General features: G+C 49.7%; 1 pseudogene; it reads right to left on the reverse strand.

The window, feature by feature from the left end:
* Positions 1 to 13,015: 13,015 nt before the first annotated feature.
* Positions 13,016 to 18,399, reverse strand: LOC142422931 (kxDL motif-containing protein 1 pseudogene; annotated as a pseudogene).
* Between the last annotated feature and the right edge of the window lie 6,914 nt (positions 18,400 to 25,313).

Consider the following 25,313-nt stretch of genomic DNA (forward strand, 5'->3'; position numbering starts at 1 on the left):
CGTCCTCGTCCTCGTGCCTTCGCCCCAGCTTCTCCACACCACCCTTCCCCTTCAGGCCCCCACTCGCATCTGTGAGTTGTAATTCACCCTCCAGTGGGCGAGGGAACGAGGTTGGGGAGACCAAGGACAAAGGGGCGGTCAAAACTACATCTCCCAGAAGGCGTTGCGCGCGGGCGGTGGCGACTTGGAGGCGGTTCCTAATTGGAAGCCACTGGGGACCCCTGGCGGGAACCAGGGCTGCTTCTGCCCCAGTGCGTGCTGTTTCGCGGCCTTGCCCTCTATTCCCTGAGAAATGAACAACCACGGAAGGGACTAGGGCCTCAGTTTCCGAGGTGAAGTAGCGGGCCGTGGGGAAAAGGATGGCGGGTGGAGGCCATGCTCCCAAGGTAACTGAATGATGAGGCCAAGCCCTAGACCGCCGCCTGCCCCGCCCAGATTTCAACAATCCATCCCCCGCCTAGTAATTTTAGATGAGAACGTGGAAGAACAAATAACCAGCCCGGTATGCTAGTTAGTTTACAGAACGCTTGTAACTGTCTGCCGCTGACCCCCGGGAGGTCCCTTCCTCTCCAGGGCATTGTTCAAGATCCTGGCCAACGCGCCTAACACTGATTCTGATCTAGGTTTGCCCTTCCCAAGACTTGCACCCTGCGATCCGGCTGCCTGATGCTGACCCCTAGACTTCTCTTTGTGGCGATGACATGGAGCGCTCACAACCACCTCGTAGTTTTGACCACATGGTTCATTTCCCTAGTTTCTTCAACACAAACCTCTTCATCACCTATTATGTCTGCAAGCAATGAGGTCCAACCAGGAACTAAAAGGACAACAGGTAACTTACCATTCGGGACCAGGAGAAAGCAAAAACAACTCACTGCTGTTGAGTCGATGGCTACTCATAGCAACCCGATAAGACAGGAGAGAATGCCCCAACTGTTTACAGAAGTCCCGTCTTTCTTCCTGGGAGAAGCTGGTGGTTTTGAACTACTGACCTTAGAGTTGGCAACCCAATGACTTCCTTGACAGGATAGAGACAAGGTAAATAACAAATACTCATATGTTAGAAAATGATAAGCATGTGCATAATGGAAAGTGTTGTGTTAGGAAAAGCTTGAGTGAAAATCTGTAGGAGGAAATCTCGACCTTTGGATGTGTGAGGCTGAGGCCTGGGAGCCCGTAAGGAATTAAGGATGTGTTGGAGTGTACAGAAGGAGCCCCAGGGGTGCCACGGGCTTGGTATTGGGCTACCACCTGAAATGCTGACAGTTCCAACCCATCACTGACTCTCAGGGACAAAGATGAGTTCGTCTGCTTTCATACAGACCTATAGTCCCTGGAACCCTCTACAACTGTCCCATAGTGTCACAGGACATTGAGAGTTGGAATCTACAGTGTAGCATTGGGTGGGAAGTTCTCCCTCTTTAAAAAAACAAAAACAAAAAAAAACATCTGATATACAGGTATCAGGCATTTAAGACCCAGAATAAAACCATACCCAATGCAAATGAGGGGGACATGGAGTGGAGGCCCGATGCCCATCTGTAGACAATTGGACATCCTCTCACAGAGGGGTCACAGGCAAGAGATGAGCCAGTCAGGGTGCAGTATAGCACCAATGAAAACACAACTTTCCTCTAGCTCTTTGGTGCTTCCTTTACCACACTATCATGACCTCAATTCCACCTTTTAAGTCGGGTTAGACCAGAACATGCACACTGCCACAGATAAGAGCCCGCAACTCGGGAAATCCGGGATAGATAAACCCCTCAGGGTCAACAAGGAGAGTAGAGATACCAAGAGGACTAGGGGAGGTTGGGGGGAGAAAGGGAGAATTGATCACAAGGATCAGTCTAGAACCCCCTCCCAGGAGGACAGATAACAGAAAAGTGGGTAAGGGGCAACAGAGAACGAAGTAAGAGATGGGGGGAAAAATCTATAACTTATCAAGGGTTTGTGAGGGAGGGCCGGTAGGGGGAAGAAATGGGGAGCTGATATCCGGGGCTCAAGTGGGAAGAGAATGCTTTGAAATGATGATGGCTTCATATGTGCAAATGTACTTGACACATTGGAGGAATGAATGGATTGTGATAAGAGATGTAAGTGCTCCCAATAAAAGTATTTTTAATCTGAATTTTTATTTATTTATTTATTTAGGTTTCATCGAGTCAGCTCCGACCCATAGCGACCCTACAGAACCAAACACTGCCTAGTTCTGCACCATCCTCACAATTGTTGTGAAGAGATATATAGAAAGTGGGATTTTCTTTGTTTTGTTTTGCTTTATTCAATTCTTTCCAATTGGATAGGGGGAAAAAGAGCATAGTGGTTACTTAAGGTCAGTAATTCAAAACCACCCACAGCTCCAAGGGAGAAAGACAGGGCTTTCTACTTCTGTAAAGTGTGACCATCTCTGCACCTCACAGGGTCAGTTCTCCCCTGCCCTGGAGGGTCACTAGTCGGCATCGACTCAACGGCAGTGAGACTGGTTTTGGAAAAGGTTCTAAAAAGGTGCTTCAAGGAAGCGGTGGCCTTTCTCACCAATCCTCACTGAAGCTGTAAGTGCTGACAGGAAAGGCAGAGGCCAAGCAGCAAGACTCACAGACAGGCTCCCAGGTTCCTTCCTGGCCTGCTGACCCGCAGGGAAAGAAATCATCAAAATGTGATGAGTGGCAGGCAGGGGTGGTAGGAGCTGAGATGGTTGGCAGGGGTCAGAGCATGGCAAACCCTGAATGCCAGACTACGAAACTAAGTCTTTCTACTGAAAGATTTCTACTCTCAGCCCTGGTAAGAGAATTTAACAATGATCAGATTGGCATTTCGTCTTCCTCGTCCCTTTTGAATCCTCCATTCTTAGCACAGTGCCCAACCCCAAGTAAGTACAGAGAACATTTGAAAGGAGATGAATGGCTGGATGGACTTGGAGGAGACAGCACCAGTCGAAGTGCAGGAGATGGGCTGATTGGGGTGGGAGTCGGGCGAGCCTAGAAATAGCTCTCTTCTCCCCACCTTCCACCAGGCTCCAGCCTGGCCCCACTTCCCTTACCACACCACTCAGCACAAGGCAGTCCTGCTGGTGAATAAGCCTTCCTCCCACTTCCTTCTGTCTTTTGCTGGGTGTTCACCAAGCCAGGCCTCTTCCTTTCTCTCCCTCCTCAAAGGCCAGGCCTGAACCACCCTGCCCTGGACATCCAAGGGCCGTGGGAATGAACCTAGACCACCAACACGGGTTGTCCACCCATGAATTAAACATGTCACCAATCTCAGCTCCAGATGTTACATCTCAGAATTTCCTGTCATGTTTTGGCCTGTCTCTCTGACCTTTCCCCACCTCGGTTCCTTCCCTTCATGAGTTGGTTGGGGTTTTTTTTTGTGGGGGGGGGGTGTTGGGGGGGAATAAAACTACCATCACAACAGTCTAGGCCAAATCTGCTTGTGGGGAAAAAATAAAGCCCATGCAAAGAACAGGAAACTGTACAGCCAAACAGCAATGATACCTTCAGTTTCCACAATAAGCCTTCTCTCCAATCGTTCAGGGAAAGCTGGCCCTGCCCTCCTTTCCTTTTTAATTTTTTAACACTCTGGGCTTAAAGCTACAGCTGCTGGCCGCCCTTCACTGTTTCGAGGGCAGCCTCCAAACAAATGGCGTAACATCCAGGCCTCTTCCTGCACTGCTCACAGAAACCCAGAGAGGGGAGATGGAGAACTGGCTCCCCGCTCTGCCTGGACCCTGGCTCTCTGTGCAGGGCCAATCCCTTCTCCCAGTCTCAATTTCCCCATGGACGTGAAACAAAATGTGATGAGTCATAGTTCTGGATCCAGCAGGCTCCTTGTCTAATACAGGAGGCGATTGGGATTCTCGGCTGTGTCTGCAAACCTGGGAGATGGTTGAGGAGATGCAGAAGCCAGCCTGTTTTTTTAAGACAAGGAAGCTGAGATTCTTCTGAGAGGCAGTGTGCCTAGCCAGCGTCGACACAGCCAGGTCAGAGTATGAATTCCAACCCTGAGGACAGACCTTCGGGATTCGCACTGAGCAAGGTAAATGTGGGCTGTCCTGGGTTTATTTCCTAAGTCACAGTCATCATTTGCACGTGATTGATTTTCACCGCGAGGCCCGTGCTCACCTTGCACTTCGGGTACTCGGACTCTCTCAGGGATTGGAGATTGGAAAAGAAGCTCTGATTTGGGAGGAAGGGACTGTTGGAAGAGAAATGGGGTTGGAAGAGAAGTGGATGTCAGCCCTCCTGAGAAGCAGAATCTTCGGTGTGAAATTCTGAGAAAAAAAAAAGTGAAATCGTTCACTACAGCTTAGTATATAAGCACACCTTGATCACTGGGTAATTTGACACTGATAAAGGCAACCTGCCCTGCCCAGGCCTTGAAGATCTATCTTGGCATCTGCCCAGGACAGGAGCTATCTTGCACTCTGGTGATGGACCTGCCCCCAAGGGCACTGGGCAGGGCCCCCCTAGGGCCAGCCCTCTGCTCCAGTCTCCAGGGCCCTGTGGGAGGACATGACCTTTTAATGCATCCTCTCCTGCCGTCCGAGTTGGTGGACAGGGAGACCAGCCAGGTACATTAGCGTCCTGCTGTTCTGTGCGGTCTTAAATCACCGCAGCCCCATCTCTTGGCTCCTGGCTTCCTCCTGCGGCTGGAATGCTCCCTGATTGGTGCAGAAGCAGCAGTGAAAGCAACCTCCCATGCAGCAGGCAGGCAAGCTGTGGACATTCTGGGAACACTCCCCCACCATTGCCCTAGCAGGCTGGCTGGTAGGTGGGACAGAGCACACCAGAAATTCAGAGGCAGAGGACAATTGGAGTGTGAGGGTGAGTGGCTTCTCCACCTGAGGATCCTGGGAACCCACAGGTCACGGTCCTGAGTTGGCCATTGATGTTGCTGGGGGGACTTCGACAAGTCTGTTGCCCTCTCTGGGTGGAGACTGTGTGTCTCTGAAATAAAAAGATGGATGGATGCTTCTCTAACTCTTCCAGACTATGGCAACAGCCACTCAAGTGCTGGGCCTCAGTGTCTTCATGTCCTCGCCAGGGGGCTGCCTGATAGAGCTTTCTAAATCAATATCTCATCGCCCACCTCCCCTTGCCTTGGCTCCACCATACAGGCTGCTCTCAGTGCAAAGAGACCAATGTTCTTGTTCCGTGGCCTGTGGTCCAAGGCCTCCCTCTTGGCTGCATCTCTCATAGATGCTCTTCGACGTGCATTTCCTAACCACGTAGTCTTTATAGTCTTCTTTTTAAAAATGAATCATTTTATTGGGGGCTCTTCCAGCTCTTACCATAATCCGTACATCAATTGTATCAAGCACATTTGTACACATGTTGCCATCATCCTTTCAAAACATTTGCTTTCAATTTGAGCCCTTGGTATCAGTTGTTCTCCCCCCCCACACACACCCATGAACCTTGATAAATTATAAATATTTATTGGTTTCATATCTTACACTGACTGCTGTCTCTCTTCACCTACCTTTCTGTTGTTCATCTCCCAGGGCGGGGGGCAATATGTTGATCATTACAATCTGTTCCCCCTTTCCCTGCCTTCTCCCCAACCTGCCCCCTGCCCTCATGGTATTACTACTTCCATTACTGTTACTGGGTGGTTTATCTGTCCTGGATTCTGTGTGTCGAGAGCTCTTATCTGTATCAGTGTACATGCTCTGGTCTAGCTGGATTTGTAAGGTAGAACTGGGGTCACGATAGTGAGGGGAGGAGGGAGGGAAGCATTAAAGAACAAGAGGAGTGTTGTGTGTTTTATCAGCGTCATAGGGCATCCTAAGGATTCATCACCCAAGGGATGAATTGTCCCTTCCTTTGGACCCTTCAGTGAGGGGATATCCAACTGTCTACAGATGGCCTTTGGGTCTCCACTTTGACACCCCTTCCCCCATTCCTATCAGTGTATTTATACTCTTATAATTCTGGGCCTTTGCAAAAGCTGTTGCTTCTGCTGGGCACAACTACCCCTCTCAACACCTACCTCTTTATCCTTCAGACTCAGACACTGAGTTGAACTGACCACTCCTTCACAATGCCCACTAGTTCCCAGACTGCATACTTCCAACAGTGTTGGGACCACATTCTTGCATTATAGATAAGGGCCTGTCTTTCCCTGGGGTCTGATGAACAGGTTTGTACAAGGTCAGAGATTCCAGCTCAGCCCTTCTGATCACCTAGGCTAGGATGGAACAGGTGCTCAGGGACACTGTGTTCAATGTTAGTGGCTCTCTGACTCAAGAAGGGGTGGGAGTGGGTGGTGGGCCTACCTCACAAGAAGGATTTGAAAGCTTTTACCCCTAAACAAACAGCCCCGGCTAAGGAGCAGTGAAAACACAGGAAAGCCTAAGTATAGGCCATACCAGGAGCCAGCAGGACCGCAGCCAGCAAGGGTGGCCAGGAAGAAGATACTAGATAAAGGATTTTGAAGAAGATCCTGTTGACCTGGAGCCAGGGGGCCTGCAGACAATCTCTGCTCCAAGCCCAGCCAGTTTCTCCAACTCCAGAGCCTAGCTCTAAGATCACCAAACTGATTGCTCTGGAAAGGGGGGAGAGGTTAAAAATCCTCATACTTTAAAAACGGTCCACCATGTCAAAAAATAAATCATTCCTTGGTGGTCAAGAGATTAGAGGTTCAACCTTGGACTAGTATCTTTTCCCTAAACCCAGCTATGTGAACTTGGGCCAAATGTTTCACCAAACCTGGGCCTTGGGTCCCCCAGTGAATTCTGAAGAGAGGTTCCCTCCTTGCTCCCTGAAGAGCACTGTGAAATGAATGGCATGTCCTTTGACTTTGCAGTGGCCCTGAAGGGAGTGTCTTGACATTGGGAATTGCTCATCGTTATTAGCTCCGCTCTCCCTACCCCCACCCCAATTTCCCCTGCCATCCACCAAGGAACCATTAACCCAGTTCCTGTCACCACCAGTGGCCTGAGCCACGAGATCGCCAGTGTGACCTCCACAGGTCCTGGCACGGCTGAAGGAAGCCAGGCAGAGTTGCCTGTGGCTAAGGCAGAGAAGCTATGAGATCTTCCAGGGGCCTGACGGGAAAGACTAGAGAGCTGGCATTCCCTCTTGTTGGCCATTCTGTGGAGTCAGCCCAGTGCTAATGCTTTGAGAGCACAAATCCCACTTGGTCATGTAATAGGAGCACTGGTGCTGACAGTGCAGGCAGACAGGAGCTTAGGCTGCACTAGGGGAGAGGAGGTAGGTTCAGACACTGGGTTTCTAGAGGTACCCGTGCAGAGCCTTGGGTATATCCAGGTGACTCAGGAGATGTGACCTGCACACCCTCCTAGGTTTCAGGGCCAGCCAGACTTCCTGGAGTGTGGGATCAATACGCTGGAAGGTACCACAGAGGCACTCTTGTTCCTCCAGCATAACATTCCCATCCTCTGGTTCCCAGCCCTTTGAGCTCATCTCTAGGTACAGGCAATTCATCACCTGCTGAGGTCCCATTCTACTGTGGGGTAGTGTTCATGTTCTCAGTCTCTGTTCCATCATTCTTCATTCTAGTGTCCGGTGTTAGAAGAAACAAGGATAACTTTTCTTTACTCCAGTTGCCTTTTACGTTGGAGGCCAGAACATGTGAAGTCCTTCTGTCTCCACATTGAGCTTTCGGCATGGGCTTCCTCTCCATCCACAACACCTGGGGCATCACAGCAATGGAGGGCTGCTCAGAGAGGGGAGCCTAGGCATGGGCCCATTGAGCTCTGACACCCCTGGAGAGATGTATGTTCACCTGACACGATCGCTGAAGACAAAGTGGGTGCACAAGCAAATGTGAAGAAAGCTGATGGTGCCCTGCTATCAAAAGATACAGCGTCTGGGGTCTTAAAAGATTGAAGTTATACAAATAAAAAAAGCTTGAAGTTAAGCAAGTGGACATCTAGCAGAGAAGCAACAAAGCCCACATGGAAGAAGCACACCAGTCTGCCATCACAAGGTGTCGATAGGATCAGGTAACTGGCATCAGAAGACCCCAAAGAAAAAAGAAGCCAACAAACCAAAATACACATTGCTGAGAACAAGGGAGGTCAGAACAGAGACCTAAAACCCATCTGTAGACAATGGGACATTGCCTCACAGAAGGGTCACAAGGAAGGGATGGGTCAACCAGGGCGCAGTATAACACTGATGAAACACACAATATTCCTCTGGTTCCTTGAGGCTCCCTCACCCCCCACTCTCATGACCCTAGTGCTGCCTCTCACTTCGGACTAGACCGAAGCATGTGCACTGGTACAGATAAGAGCACACGACACACAGAATCCAGGTCAGAAAACCTCTCAGGAACAGAGAAATAAGAGTAGCGATACCATGAGGGTAGGGAGAAGGTGGGGAGAGGAGGGGAAACCAATCACAATGAATGACATATAACCACACCCCAGCCCCCCCCCCGGGGGGGATGAATAATAGAAGCTGTGGGGGAAGGGAGACAGTGGTCAGTGTTAAATATGAAAATAATAATAATTTATAATTTATCAAAGGGCCATGAGGGTGAGACGGGGGAGAGAAAAAAGAGGAGCTGATATCAAGGGTTCACATAGAAAGTAAATGTTTATAAACTAAAGATGGCAACATATGTATGAATATGCTTGATACAAATGATAGATGGATTGCTATAAGAGCCCCCAATAAAATGATTTTAAAAAAAGAAAATGTAAGTCCAGAGGGACTACAAATGCTTTATGATTTACTTGGGGTTTGGCCTCCAAGTCTGGGGTAGTCACCTCCAACCAAGGCTGGGCCAGGCATTCCCATCCAAGGCTACCGTGACGTCTGGTCAACACGCTCTCCAGCTCTTCTGAGTCCTCCCTCAGCCGCTATCGCTCAGGTGGGCGGAAAGGCCAGGAAGTCCAAAGAAACCCAAGTGCAGACCCAAAACAGATGCTTTTGCCCCCACATTCTACTCCACGACACAGAGAGGTTCAGAAACCGTCCCAGGTCACACAGCTAATAACCTGAAGACCAGGTTGCAAAACGGGTTTATGATCCCCCTGTGGCTCATCCAAAAGGAGCCCTGGTGGGACAGTGGTCGTGAGTGGGGCTTCCATCTGCAGAGTCCCCAGTTCAAAACCGCTAGCCGCTCTGAGGGAGAAAGACTGGGCTTTCTACTCCCGTAAAGAGTTGCAGTCTTTAGCCCCCACAGGGGCAGTTCTACCCTGTCCTGTGGGATCTCTGTGAGTTGGCATTGACTCCATGGCAGTGAGTTTGAGGGTTGGTTTTTTTACCCCCCAGATCCTCTTCTGCTACACACACACACACACACACACACACACACACACACACACACACCACACCACCCCCCACGACTTGTGTGTGTTTGGGGTGGAGACAGGGGGGCACTCTTTCCAGAGACAATAGAGGCAGGCCTGGCGAGGTTTACATCTAACCCCACCAATGGGCATCTGGAGGGAAGGACAAAAGTGGAGTGTCGGGAAGGAGGAAGTGAGTGTCCTGCTCGTTCCTGGGAGTGGGAAGGAGTATGGTTTCCCGGAGGATGAGTCAGAGCCAGAGGGAGGGAGGAGAGCAATTCTCCAGTACCTTGGCCAAGGCCAAACTATGCAGACTGGATTCAGGAGCTTCATGCAGCAGCTAGAACTTTGCACACCGCCTCTACCAGTGACTTGATAAATCGCCTTAAACATGACTTCCCTCTTCTAGCCCTCGATCCTTCCTTTGAAAAGTCCCTCTCTGGATCTGTGGACTCAGATCAGCCTGGCTGGGTTCGCATTCGATAAGAAAGCCATTGTATTTTCTTGCCTTCACTGAAATCCGGGAGCTGTAGGTCCCCTGAGCAGGCCAGAAGCTCTCAGAACATCACGGGGATTTCCTGACTACAGGGAAAAGCACCTGGTGGCATAGTGGCTAACACGTTGGGCTGCTAACTGCAAGGGCAGCAGTTTGAAACCACTAGCTGCTCCTTGGGAGAAAGTTGGGGCTTTCTACTCCTATGAAGAGTTACATGCTTGGGGGTATGGCTGGGATGTATGTTGTGAAATTGATTGTGGTGGTGATTATACAATTCTTGATATGATTGAACAATTGAATCATGACAAGTGGACTGGGTGCCAATAAAACATTTTTTTTTCTTGAAGCAGTTACAGTCTTGGACATTCACAGGGGTCAGTTATACCCCTCCTGTAGGGGTCACAATGAGACAGCACCAACTCGATTGCTGTGAGTCGGGGTTTGGAGGAGGAAGAAGGCTAGGCAGCCAGTCCTGAGAGGCATTAACGTTGGGACCCTCAGGACTGACCAGATTTGGGGTTGTTTGGTTCCCTGTTATGGCTCCTTTAGGCTCTCTCTCTCTCTCCTTCCACCTCTTTCTGTTGTTTCTCTACCTGCTCCTTTCTGTCTCCACCAGCCAGGCTGGTTACTGAAATTTACACGACTTCTCATCCATTTTAAGGCTCTCAAAAAGGCAACTAGCTAACAAATCTCTCTGGAAGCCACAGCCACACTTGATTTGCATTATAGGCTATATCTCCCCTCATCTGCATAGTCATGCGGAAGGTGCATACCAATTACAGGGCAGTGTGCAACCTGAGAGGAGGTGACGAGAGTCAAAAGTCTCAAAACCGAGTGGATTCCAGCTAACCCTGGGAATGTCCATCCACCTGGACAAAAGTAACAAACTCTGCGGTGGAAACTAGGAAGAAAGTAACTTGTCGGGTTAAGAGGGAAAATCTCTCCATCATCTGTGTTTCCAAAGAACCAAGGCAGAAAGTCACACAAAAGAGCTCTTTCCACTGCAGTGGGTGATCGGGACTGTCCCAATATCTGAGACAGGATGGTTTGGGAAAGGCTGAGTGGGACAGAATATCCGGGTGGGATGCTCAGGGCATCCTAGGGGTGAGGCAATGGCTTGGAGGCCACGTCTTACTGCTTCTGGCTGCACCAAGGAGGAGAATCCAACAAGGCTGACTGCCACAAGGCAGAGGCCAGACATGTCGCCTCCCTCCCGCCATCTTTCTATCTCTTTCTTTAAGGGATGGAGTCTTTCTATTGATCACTTCCCAAAAGCATCTGTCGATATCAGGTACAAAAATATTCCATGGAAATGATGATGGCAACTGTGGTAGTCTGAGTAGACTTGAGGAACAAGTTCATAGACACACTAAGGTGTGTAGAGGAAAGCGCTTCATATCAAAGAGTAATTGTGTATTAAGAAAACATCCCAGCCCAGTCCAGACCAAGTCCATAAGTCCAATATTAGCCCACATGTCCCATACTAGTTCATAAATTCTTCTTTAGACTCACACAGCCATACAATAATGTTGAATGCAGGAAGATCACAGGCCAGTGGGTGGAAAGTCTGGTAGATCCAGTAGCAGTGGAAGCATCTCAGCACTGGTGTGGGTCTCCATGTTGCTCCTCCTGCTTCAGGGCTCTGCCTCCATCAGTGTGTCTCTATGTGGCTTGTCAACAGGAATGTCTGGAAGCAGAAAGTGGGCGTGTCCCGCTTCCAGCGACCTATTTATCTCAGTAGTGCCTCCAAATTAGGTCATCAAACAGTGATCTGATTGACAGACTAAACTCCACCCCTTCACTCTTAATAGTCTCAAGTTGGCATCAGATTATGTAACTACCACAGGAACATATGTACAAATATGTGTGATACAATTGGTGTATGGAATGTTGTAAGAGCCCCCAATAAAATGATTTTTTTTAATTCCATAAAACTCTTTTCTGAAAGGACCCAGCTAGCACCTAGAGGCCCCTGGAGAGGCCTGCAAAGAAAGGCCCTCAGGGATGACCAGCCTACATCTCAAGCCTTCTACCTGTCTCTGAACACCCCAAGACATGGATCAGAGGAAGTTTGGGATGCTATCATCAGAGGAGAGGGCAGAGAGATGAGGCAGTTTGGGTCAGCTGGCATTCTCTTCCTCCAGGAAGGTTTGACCAGAGGTGCTGGGAAAGGGTTCCCATTCTTAAGAATCTTTTTCCAGCCTTATGTCACAGTGGTCAGAGAGAGAGGTCTACATGATACCAATGTGCTTTAATTTTTGTAGATTTGCCTTATGCCCCAGCATGTGGTCTATCTTCGAATATGTGCCATGCGAGGTTGAGAAGAATGTGAATTTGTTGTATTTGGATGAAAAGCTCTGTAAATATCTATCAGGTCAAATTGTCTAATTGTAGTGTTTAGCTCTCTAGCCTCCTTTTTGAATTTCTTTCCCTGTGATCTATCTTTCTCAGAGAGCAGTGTATTGGAGTCACCCACTATAATTGTCGAGTCTATGATTTCTTTTTTCATCTTTTGGAGTGTTTGGTTGACGTGTTCAGCGGGTCTCTCATTTGGGAATATATGTTTACAATGCTTAGTGGTTCTTTGTCTACAGTTCCCTAGAGCATTATATAGTGTCCCTTCTTATCTTTTATGGTTGGCACTTTGAGGTCAATTTTATCCGAGATTAGGATTGCAACCCCTGCTTTTTTTGAATTGCTGTTTGCTTGGTATACCTGGCTCCAGCCTTTGATTCTCATCCTATTTTTGTCTGTAGCATTGAGATGTGTCTCCTGTAGGCAGCAGATTGATGGATTGTGTTTTCTAAGCCAGTCTGCTAGCCTCAGGCTTTTAATGCCTGAGTTCAGGCCACTGATATTCAGGGTTATTATTTCCATCTGCAGACTCTGTGATGTCATCTTATACCTTTTGTGTTGGGTGTGTTCCTACCTTTCTTTCTTATCAGTGTGTTGTATGTGCGTGTGTGTGTGTGTGTGTGTGTGTATCATTCTTGACGTCTTTCCATCCTTAAACCAATGCTGTCTTGAGAATCTTTTAAGTGTTGTTTGGGACATCTCTCAAGCCCTGGCCTGAGGGCCCCAACTGGGCTGGCCATACCTGTGGGATGGGGGTGACGTCTGCAGGAGGAAGGGTAGGTGGGGAAGACCCCCAGACATGGCACAGCCTCAGAATCCAGCCCTCAGGAACTCCAGGTGACAATCAGGAGCCTCCAGAATCCAGAGCGGGACCACTTGTCCAGAGTCTCCTCTGAGTGTTATCCATGGGGCTGCGACCGTTGGGACAGGTCTTCGAAGCTGGGGCTGAGGAAGAACAAGATGGGGTCAGGGCTGGTGTGACAGGAGTCTATGCTTTGCTCTGAGGTAGCAGTGGTGGTCACGGTGCTGGGTGGGATGGGATCCTCTTCCTCATCGCCTAACAGGGATGCCTCCAGGATGTGGCTGAAGGTTTCAGGGTGCTACTGAACCAGCTGCCGTTTCAGTGTCTGGATCCTGCAGAAGTTGCTGTCTGGGGCCCACGTCATCTTCACCAGAGTCCTTGGGTGATGCAGGAAGAGTCTGTTCATCAGCTGCAGGCAGGCACTTGACAGGTTATTGAAGTTTAGCAGCACCTGATCTTCCCAAAGTGGTCCAGCATGTTATTCTGGACCAGGATGATAGCGTTGACATCATTTGGCACATTCATGCTCAGGATGCAGCTGCAGGAGGCTCTTGAGGCTGAGTCTGGGGTGCCCATTTCTTCTTCCTCCTTCGCTGCCTGCACAACTGGGGGCCTTGCTCACACTTCTCCTCCATCCATTTTTATCCTATTCTGAGACCTACTGTGGCAGTTACATCATCTCCTGTCAACTTGAGTGAAGGGGTGAAGTCTAGCCTGTCAATCAGGTCATAGTCAATCATGCCTCTGGGTGGGCATGGCTTTCTCCTGAGGATTCTGGGAACTCCTGTCTTTCTCCCTGGAGGCGGGGACATACACTCTCTCTGTTTCACATTCCTGTTGACAAGCCACATGGAGACACACTGATGGAGCCAGAGCCCTGGAGCTGGAGGAGCCACGTGGAGACTCACGCCAGCGTGGAGATGCTTCCACCCAGTGCTGAGATGCTCCCACCACCACTGGATCCACAAGATTTTCTACCCACTGGCCTCTGATCTTCCTGCATCTGGCATCATTGCTGCATGAGTCTATAGAGCAGTGGTTCTCAACCTTCCAAATGCCTTGACCCTTTAATACAGTTCCTCATGTTTCGGTGACCCCCACCCATAAAATTATTTTCATTGCTACTTCATAACTGTAATTTTGCTACTGTTATGAATCATCATATAAATATCTGATCTGCTGGATGCATTTTCATTGTTATAAATTGAACATAATTCAAGCATAGTGATCAATCACAAAAACAAGATATAATTCTATATTGTGAAATATTTATTTCTAATGACAAATAAATAAAATTTTGTCTTGAAGCAAGGTGTAGCACGGGTAACAGTCTTCACACTGGGTACTCTTAGGTGGGCATATCTGCATGTGGGTGGACCCGCCTAGAGACAGAGAGGTAAGCGGTGTCTCATTTCCTAAGACCATTGGAAATATGCATTTTCCAATGGACTTAGGTGACCTCTGTGAAAGGGTCATTCAACCCCCAAAAGGGTCGTGACCCACAGGTTGAGAACCGCTGCTATAGAGGAATTTATGGACTAATATCGGACATATGGGATAATATCAGACTTATGGACTTGATCTGGACTGAGCTGGGATGTTTTCTCAATATATAATTGCTCTTATATAAAGCTCTTTCTTATACATATTTAAGTGTTATGAATTTGTTTCTCTAATTGACACAGACTAACATACCCACCATCCCTCCCAGGGCACTCTATGCCTCCTGTGGGCCCGATAACTCATTGCAATGACCACAGAGAACTCACAGACAACACTCACGATTATGGGGTATGTTAAAAAAGCCAAGGGTTACAAAATGTTAAGAATATAATTCCTTTGTCTGCCATGCTCCTTCTCAGTTAAGCTGGCAGGCATGTCTCTCTCTGGTCCTCAGCCTTTCAGCCATGTGGGCCCTTGGCCTCTGCCTTCTTCCATGGTCTTGGGAGCCTACTGCTCTGCCTCATGGTTTTGATGCTGAGGCCTCTGGTGCCTCCACCACTTCCGACAGGGCTCTCACACAGGCTCTGTGGGTGGCTTTTCTTTCGTCATAGTCTCTCTTTCTTCCAGCTTCTGAGATGACTCACTTATCCACTCAGTGGATTGGATAAACTGACCTATTCCCCATATTGTTGTTTCACACACCCTATTTGCTTCGTCCCACCCAATCCTTCTATGAGAGTTGGAGACATGGGTAGAGGGACCAAGACATGGGTAGAGTTGCAAAGACATGGGTAGAGGGTGCAATAACTCCATTGCACCAAAAGTGGGATGCCCATGTGGGAGCTACATAATTGTCATGTCAACTTGAAGGGTAGGGGTGGAGTCTAGCCTGTCAATCAGGTCACAGCCTGATGTCCTCTCCTTGTGGGTGTGGCCTCCTCATAAGGAGGGTCCTGGGAACCTCTCCCTCTCTCTCTCCTTCACCTTCCTGTTGGTGAGTCATGTGCCTGAGACCTGCACCAGCCCTGTGCTGCTTCCACCGCCATTTGGTCCACAAGACTTTCCACTCATTTGCCGGTGATTTTCCTGAATTCTGTATCATTGCTTGTGGTTGCCTGAATCTGAAGAGGGACTTATGGACTAGTGTCAGATTTCAGTTGGATTGGGCTGGGCTATTTTCCTAATACACAATTACTTCTTGGTAGAAAGCTCTTTCTTACACATATATGAATGTCCTTGGATCTGTTTCTCTAGTCAACCGTGCCTAACACAGAGCTGGAAACAGAAATTCAAGTTCTCAATGGGAAATGGAGCCTTGGACCTCAGAAGAATGCAGAAGAGGATGGGTGAAGCCAGCAAAGATTTGGGGAGCCTTGGGAAAACAGGAGAGGACACAAGTCCATGTGTCACAAAGGTCAAAGAAGAATGGGGCCCTTGGGGCCCTGAACTGCCAAATGCCTCAGAGAAGTCATCTAAGGACAGAAAGTTGGGGCATCTGAGTTGACCTTGGCAAATGCCCAATTGTAGGGTGGCTCCTGGGAGAGAGGGGAGGAACGAAGATTCAAAGACAGCTGTTTTCATTGGTAATTTAATGGTCGGATGCAGGAGGAAGAAACAGATTTGCCAGTGGTTTAAGTGCTCAGGGGAAGGTGCTTGGGGGAGAGATTGGAGAGATAGAAGCCTGGGGTAAAGGGGTGGTGGGTGAATTGGTGGGGGCAGGGGGGCAGTCAAAGGCACTGGAGAGAGGGTCAGCTGAGATGGAAGGTGGGATGTGGGGGATGAGCTGTGGAGTGGAGAACTGGGAGGTTCCTGGGAATCTCTGAGTGTAAGCTGAAGTCATCTGCTGAGTCATGGGGAGGAGGAGGGGAAGAGGCCAGAGCACGGTTTTCTGAAGGTCTGAGGAGCCTCTGGAAGAGGCTGGAGCGTGAGCTGGGGAAAGGCTGACCATGCCAGGGCCAGCTTGGCAGGGGGCAGGGGAGGGACAGGAGAGGGGGGCCGTCTGCGTGGCTGTGATTTTTACTCCCAAGGCCCTCAGCAGCGTGGGCTGTTTGCTGAGAAGGTCCAGGTCAGAGCCCTTAGAGGAGTGGTGAGGGGGTGGTCAGCCAGAGCCCAGGCACTAGGGGTTAGGGAGCATGCCAGAGAGCAGGGACTGGCCAACGAGCAGGCCAGATGGAGAAGGACGAGAGGCCAGGTATGGATGAAAGACTGAGCCTTCCGGGCCACTAAAGAACAGGTGTATATGTGGGGCAGGGGGCAAAGAAACGGAGATGCCAATGGTCAGGAGGGTGGGTCCATGGGCCGAAAGCCCTGGGGAATGGGTGGGCCAGGGTTGAGGATGCTATTCTGAGAGGCTCCAGTGAAAGATGCTGAAGTCTCCCCAGAGAAGGCTGTCTGAAAAGAGGCCAAAAAACTACCATCAGAGGGCAGATTGCCCCAGAATGCTAGCCCAGGTCCAGACTGGACAAAGAGATGGTTCAGAGTTGCAAGGCCTGAGCCCCATTGAAGGGGGTTTGCCCGGGGCCTTTGGAAGCCGCAGTGTGACTGATAGTGGATTAGACCCCAGTACCTTTCAGTCCTGCCTCACAAAGATCCCCGGTCCCCACTGCCTCTTGCCCCAAAACGCTGTTCTCTGGGTCAACACTCTGTCTCTGTAAAATGTGGGCCATGTGAGTCTCTTGGGTTCCTTAATAAGTGAACAGGAAGCCAAGGGCTCAATCAAATGAGAGCATGCCGATGCCATTCCGCAGTGGCACAATGGCTATGCGTTGGGCTGATAACTGCAAGGTCAGTAGTTCAAAACTATCAGCCACTCCATGGGAGAAAGATAGAGCTGTCTACTCCTGTAAGGAGTTCGAGTCTCTGAAAGTCACAAGGGCAGTACGACCCTGTCCTATAGGGTCCCTGTGGTCGTTACATCATCTGCTGTCAATTTGAGACTGAAGAGTGAAGGGGTGGAGTCTAGCCTGTCAATCAGGTCACAGCTTGATGACCTCATTTGGAGGCGATAAGGAGATAAATAACTCACTGGAGGCGGACTCCCTGGGAAACATTACTAACCACCAGCCTGATAGAGTTACACTGATGCAGCCAGAGCTCTGGAGCCGGAGGAGCCACGTGGAGACCCCTGCCAGCGCTGAGATGCTTACACTGCCACTGGATCCACAAGACTTTCCACCCACTGTCCTGTGATCTTTCTGTATTCGGCAACATTGCATGTATTGTGTGAGTCTGAAGAGGAATTTATAAATTGGTGTCAGCCCCATGGGCTAATATAGGACTGATGGACTTGGTCTGGACTGGGCTGGGATGTTTTCTCAATATTCAATTGTTCTTGTATATAAAACTCTTCCTTACACACATAGGACTGTCTCTGGATTTGTTTCTCTAGTCTACCCGGACTAACACAGTCGCCATGAGTTGGCATGGACTGGATGGTTTCCCTTCCATTGTGATCTCTGTATCTACTGAGCCACAGAGGTGCCTGAGGAGAGGCACCTGGCAAATAGGGAACAACTGTGGCTCATGGGGCCTGGATGTAGGTAGGGCCAGAGAGAGGAGCCCCTGAGGTGGACAAAAAGAGCGGAGACCAGGGAAAGGGCAGAGAGAGACTCACAGTAATGGAGACAAGAATCCTGACGGGGTCAGACAGGAAGACCGATTGCCTGAGACAGACTAGGAGAAAGGTGCTGAGCAAGCTGGCCTGGATCCTGAGACAGCCCAGAAGCTGCTGGGCCAGCCCAATAAGGGCAAGATGAACAGCTGTGTTGGAAAGGCAGAGGCCACTAGGCCAGGCAGCTGCGCCCTCTCTTCTATCTGCACGTCCTGCTGCGGAAAGCCCAGTTTGGTGGCTGAATGAGAGTGTCCATTGAGGACTTCTTCCAGGGTAATGAGGTAGTTGCAGGAAATGGCTTGGGAGGCACAGACCTCAGCTCTGCCTCTCAGTATTGAGCTCTCTGTAGGCTTTCGTCTCATCTGTCAAAGCAGGAACAAGCTACCCTAATCCTCAGTGATGCTGACCTGTTTTTGCCTGCCCCGCATCGCTACCGAAGAAAAATCGAGGCATTGGGATTAGCGTCTCACATCCTTTGGATGTGTTGTCAGGAGAGACCAGTCCCTGGAGAAGGACATCATGCTTGGGAAAGTCAAGGGGCAGCGAAAAAGAGGAAGGCCCTCAACGAGGTGGATGGACACAGTGGCTGCAACAATGGATTCAGGCAGAGGGACAATTAAGAGGATGGCTCAGGACTGGGCAGTGTTTCGCCCTGTTGTGCATAAGGTTGCTATGGGTCAAACAGACTCGATGGCCCATAACAACAACAACAACAACAACAACAACATAGCTACAGACCTGGGCAAGATTTGGGGTAAGGGTGTCCTTCAAGTCCACATGGGAGCTGGGAGTGAACAAATGCCCCCTGAGCCCAGGGCTCTTTAAGGGCATAGTTATAAAAACCTGGGCAAGCAGTTTAGGCTGAAGTATAGCTGGTGCTGATGCCAGCTCTCAGGACGGCACAATTGAGAAAGAGCCCTCCAGCTAAGGTTCCCATCACCCTGTCTCCAGTCCCAGCACCGAGCCCTTCTGCTGGGTGCCATGCCCACTCAAGCAAGGAAGGATGTTTCTTTGCTGTGTCCTAACCATTGAAGGAGGAGTCCTCGGGGCGTAGTCGGTTAATCGTGGGGGTGCTGACCACAAGGCCAGCACTTCAAAACAACCAGCCATTCTGTGGGAGATGAAACTTTCTACAGTGTTGGAAACCCACAGGGACGATCCTACTCTGTCCTGTAGGGTTGCTATGAGCTGACATCCACTTGATGGCAATGAGTTTGGATTTTGTTTAACCATTAAGGGGCAGGTTGAGGGATAGTATTTTCACAACCAGGCTGACCGAGACCCTCCTGATCACCAGGGACCCGCCCTTGCTGACTCATTCAGCCTCCCCTGCATTCATTTGACCAGTCATTCCTCCTAATGGTGAGTGAGGTCAGATGAATAAGGCCATCCCATGGGAGTGGGCTAGATGTCAAGGACATTCCCCACACCCATGTATTGGAATCCATGGCCTTCACATCCTGCTTAAACACCCCATCCTCCAGAGGGTTTCCCAGAATTTCTACAAGTGATCTCTTCTGTCTCCCAAGGCCCACACCTGGAGTCTGATTTCAGAGCTGGGTAGAGATCCATTTGAATGCTTACAGACAGTCTGAGGGTCAAGCTCAGATTCCACTCATTGCCACACCCTACAGAGGCCAGCACAGTAGCAGGTTGTGGGATATAAAAAGACCTTTCCCCAGCTTTTCTCCCTCAAATATATGTCAGACCGAGGACACTGCCTGCAACTAATGGTAAGTGATTGACAAGTTCTTTCCCTGAAGGCATCAGCCATCCAGAGCAAGCAGACCCTATTGTCTGTCCCGGAGGGTAGGTGGGGCTCACTCCCTGCTGTTAGGGTCAGTGGATTGCTTCCCCTGAAAGCTTAGGATAAATCAAGTCTCCAGCTCAAGGACAATCAAGGTTAGGCCGCCATCATGAATCTAGGATCCGCCCATCTTGTCACCTGTGTACCCTTAATCCCTCCTCTTCGTATAGTGTGCACACCCCTAAATCATCCCCCTCCCATTGCTGTGTTGTCTATGGTATAACCCCTTCCTGTGACGTAGGTCATTACCTGTAATCAGGGGGGCTTGTACACCCCAAAAGATATATAAGCCTTGGTTAGAAATAAATCACGCTCTCCTGCCCGCTCCTCCCGCACCTCTGTGGACCATCTAAAAGGGCTGAGGTGAGCATGCTACCATGAAATGTGTCTGACTCCTTTATTTTACTCTATCCTCTATTTCTCTTATTCTCTTTGACTTTACTATAATCTTTATATATTATAACCGTACAATTTCGCCTACCAAACCCATGATAGTGTGAGGGGCTGGTCTCCCCTCACAGCAGGCGAGCAGAGTCCAGGGGAGTGTGTGTCATTGAGCCTCAGTGACGTTCTGTGTAGACAGAATACTCCCCATTCTGGAGGCTCCGTCTCTTCATCTGTAAACTAACCCATCGCCATGGGATCGATTCTGAGTCCTGGAAACACTGTAGAACAGAGAGAGGCCTCATCGGGTTTCCCAGGTGGTAGACCTTGACAGTTGTCTCCCGCAGAACGGCTGGTGGCTTCCAACTGTGGACCTTTGCTCCTGTGCCACCAGGATTCCAGTAGTACAGCCAATCAGAGTCACTGCCATCGAGTTGAGACCAACTGATAGTGGCCTACAGGACAGGTAGACTTGTCCCTGTGAGTTTCTAAGACTGTAACTGCTATAGAGAAGTAGACAGCCACCTCTTTCTGTCTCCGAGTGGCTGGTAAAGTAGGGATAATCATGTTCACATCCCACTGTAAGCAGGTGCATCCAATGAGACACTGCCTGCGAAGTCCCTGGCAGGCTAAGGCTGCAAACCTCTACACAGACGTCGGCTGTTACTAATAATAGTGCCTGGCTCGGGCAGGCTGGGAGCAGGCGCCCCTCTGTCTGCCATTTCTCGTCTTGCCTGACAGTGATGGAGGGGGCTCTCTGAGGGGGATACCATCCCAACGTGGAAAGTCAGCCTGCAGCAAAAGGAAAAACCAGCACAGAGCCCAGATCTCCAGGTTCCAGACCTGCCTCTGGCTCAGGGTGGGTGACCTTGGGCAGGCCAGTCCCTTCTGACAGCATCAGTTCATCTGGCTGCCTAGTTGAGCATAGTCAGCTTGGCGAGGCTGGTAGTAAGACCAGGAAGTAAACCCCGTGGACCGAGGAATTCAGAGGAACCACCCTGACTGTTGAAATACCGGGAATTGTGTAGGCAGACATTTCGGCCACAATTTCTCACCCAGAGTGGGGCTCGGATAGATGATGAATGAGTAAGCAATGGAGTCAGTGGTTCTCAACCTGTGGGTCGTGACCCCTTTCACAGGGGTCACCTGATTCATCACAGTAGTAAAATGACAGCGATGAAGTAGCAACGAAAATAATTTTGTGGTTGGAGGGTCACCCAACATGAGGAACTGTATGAAAGGGTCGTGGCGTTAGGAAGGTTGAGAACCGCTGGACTAGGAGAGCTCCACTCCAAGGGCCCTTCGGTTACTATTTCATCCTCTGCACCACAACACAGTCCAGACCCTCAGCTTCTAGTCCCTCCAGGGCCGCAGCAGCTTGTCAATGGTTTTCCCTGCTTCCACTCTTCTCCACCAGATTCTCAGTGATTTAACCTCACACTTGAAGCACTCTGGGTAGCTTCCTAGTGACCTAGCCCACATGGGTCAGAATAGCCAGGTGCCCCAAAAGGCTTTGGGTGCCTGGTTTTTCAAGAGTGGATCACCAGGCCTTTCTTCCAAGGCAGCTCTGGGTAGATTCGAACCTCCAACCCTCAGTACTCTGGGGATGATGTCCATTGTCTTTCATGAAACCTCTCCTCCCACCTCCTATCCCATCACCTTTGACCTGGCCCTAGCGAGGAGATTCTCCTTCCATTCCTTGAATAAAGCCAAGTTCCCTTTCACCGCATGCAAAGTTGTTTTCTTTCCAAAGCTTTTGGTGAACCTTCCCTAAGGACTAAGTTAGGGACCCCTGAAACCTGCTTCCAAATTTAGCAACTGGTTCTGACCCATTCTACCTTGTCCTATAGGGTCACTATGAGTCACAATAGACTCAGAGTGAGTAATGGTTTTGATGTGATCCTTTTGTAGCTGTAACGCATGGGGCAACCGCCACCCACACCCAGCACCCACACCCGGCACCCGTTAAGGGATTGGTGAGTAGCTGGGTGAAGCAGGGGCAGGAGCAAGGGGTAAGAGGCAGGGCCAGGACAGAAGACAAGGTCCAAAGCCAAGAGGATCCAGAGTGGAACTCCCACTAGCCACCGTCCGCACCTAAGCTTCTTAGGACCACATAAGCCGAGTTAACCAGAGCACCCTCACCACCACCACCCCCCGCCCCAGAAGACCTGCCTGGACACCTTGATCCTCCCTCAATCTAGTGCACATGTCTGCGACAGTCTGGGAGCCTGCCTATTTCTCATTCCAGGTTGTTTTTTTTTTGCCGAAAACTGGCTTTCCTATTGTAAGGTGCCTTTCTGGGCTTAAAACAAAAGTCAGGATCCCAGTCCGGCGGCCAAGTGGCAGTGGGCTCTGGGGAGCCCTGAGGGACCCTTACTTCTGGCCCCTGCGTAGGCCACAGCCCGCTATGCGCCCAAGGGACCGGCCTGCAGCCTAGCCAGCCCCACCCCGGACTCTCCGCCAAGCCCTAGAGGCGCGGCGAGGATGGGGTGATCCGAGCGAACCGAGGAGGGACTGCCCTCCTTGGGCCTTGGCCGCGCCCACCAGCGCTCTGCAGCCTGCTGTGATGGGCTGCGCCGGCCCCAGCTTCTCCAATCAGGAGGCTACTGCGGAGCAAGGGGCGGGGACTTCATGTACCCGCGGGGCGGGCGATCCGCCCCTTCTTGCCGCAGCCGAGCGGACGCAGTGACTCAGCATCAAGGCGCGACCCGCCTGGAAGGGTCGAGGTGGGGGGCGGGGGGAGGGTGAGGAGGACGAGGGATGATCTCAGAGCTGAAGTGAGTCCCAGGCCCTGATTGCTTACCTGGATCTTTCTGGATGGCACAGGGAAACTCCCAGTTCCTTCTCTGGCCCTGAGTTTCGCCCGTATGCTATGCTCCCTATTGAGACAGTAACTGGATTAATGGTTTCTTGGGGGTAGGACAAGGGGAAGCTGGGGGGAATGGGGCGCTAATAGCAATGAGTACAAGAAAATATTCTAAGATCGGTTGGGGTGATGATTGTACATCTTTTCTTAATCTGATTGAATTTGCATAATTTTGGGTATGATATGCTGGGATTGGAGTTAGGATGTTGGTGGTGACTGTTGAATGCACTACCAGATGGAGTTCCTGAGTGGCATAAATGGTTAAATACCTGGCTGTTAATCCAAAGGTTGGCGGTTTGAATGGAGCCCCAGAAGGACAGACAAAATCTGTCCTGGGACAAGCACACTAGAATGCTCCTTAGAAGGGAGGGTGATAAGGTGATGAGGTGTCTCACTTACTTTGGATATGTTATCAGGAGGGACGGGACACTGGAGAAGGACATCATGCTTGGAAAAAAATGAAGGTTCAACCAAAGGAAGACCTTCAGCAGGCTGGGTCGACACAGTGGCGGAAACAATGGGCTCCAATACAGCAATAGCCAGGTAGTGTTTGGGACCGTTGTGGATAGGCTGGTTCTGAGTCAAACACCACAGTAGATAAGGACAAACGCTTGGAATGGCATTAATGAGATAAGATATAAGTAACAGTGTATATATATCTATATATATACACAGTGGAATTGCACCTGTAGCTTTCCAGGACTGTAACTCTTGATGGGAATTGAAAGTCCTTTTCTCCCGTGAAGCGGTTGGTGGTTTTGAATGCTGACCTGGCAGTTAGCAGCCTAATGCAAAACTACTACCTCAGCAGGGCACTATCTTATCCTAAGATAGTGCGTATTTGAGCTTAAGTCCTGAGCACCAGGTTTGCCGAACGCTGTAGATGACAATGAAAGCCCAAAACCCATTTGTAGAGACCCCATGTGAATTAAGCCTCCGTTGAATTCCTTCTGACCATTGACCAGAGCGGTCCACAGTCTTGCCCTTACGCAGCGTGTATTGGAAAGTGGATTAGCTCCATCCCAGGGAGGAGCAGTCTCCCTTCAAACTTGCCTGGGCTCATCCTGGATGGAAACCACCTGAGTCATCATGAGCTTGCACTAACTGCCTTGGTCAGAAGGCTTGCAGGTTCCTCTAATATAATGTACGTGTCCCAATAGGGTCCCATTCCCGCCTGTTTAGTCCCACCTGTAGCAGATAAAGCAATCTGCCACCCACCATGCTTTTGTGACAGTTCCCTCTGTTCTCCGATGTCCTTTTAAATGTCTGTCTCTTGGCAAAACCCATGGATTCCATCATGACTCCATGTTTCTGGTCTCCCTCGTCTGGATTTAATAAATGTTTTCCTTAAATTATATCTGAGACCCCCAATAAAAATATTTATTAATTTAAAAAATTATATCTGAGATGTGAGGCCTCTTTTGTACCCTGAAACAGTGGTGAGCAGAAAGCGCTGGTAGTAGCTTCGTAATCTGACAGTTCTCTGTGCAAATCCCTCACTTTACTGGCTCTGTGACTCTGGCTATTCCCTCAGCCGCTCAGTCACCTCCTCTGTCACATCAAAAGTACGACTTCACTTCTGCCTCTTAGCTTTGTCCTGACAGTGAAATGAACAGGGGGAACCAAAGGTCTTCCTTTCAAACGTGGCTGCAGAATGCCAATTAGGAGAGGCAGCCTCTGATGAGCTAAACAAAAGGGTAATTTTGGGAAACCTCAAGACTGGAGAACAGACCAGGAGGCGCCAATGCATAAGAAATGAGCAGGAACCCAATTTTTAAATGGGCCAAAGATCTGAATAGACATTTCTTCAAAAAAGATACACAAATGGCCAATGGACACATGGAAAGATGTCTATGCTGCCAGGGAATAATCCCAAACCAGACTCAGCCATCAAGTTGATACCGATACGTAGGGATGCTATAGGGCAGCGTAGGATTGCCCCTGTGGGTTCCCAAGAGTAGAAAACCCCGTTTCCTATGGAGCGACTGGTGGTTTCGAACCATAGATCTTATGGATCGTACCCAAATAATTCCACCAGGGCAACCTGTTAGGGATTTAAACAAACAAACTTCCCGCCATCAAGTTAATGCTGACTCATAGCGACCCCCTGTGGGTTTCTGAGACTGTAACCATTTTTGTTTTTTCACTTTTCTGTAACATTGTATGCTACGGGTTTTATTTTGTCAATTGCTGTCATCTTATGTACAGCAGAATTCAACACTTCATCCACATATCATACAATCCAATAGTTCAATCAGATCAAGAGGGCTACAATCATGATCACA

The sequence above is a fragment of the Tenrec ecaudatus genome, chromosome 12 (genome assembly GCF_050624435.1).
Source record: "Tenrec ecaudatus isolate mTenEca1 chromosome 12, mTenEca1.hap1, whole genome shotgun sequence".
Classification (NCBI taxonomy): domain Eukaryota; kingdom Metazoa; phylum Chordata; class Mammalia; order Afrosoricida; family Tenrecidae; genus Tenrec; species Tenrec ecaudatus.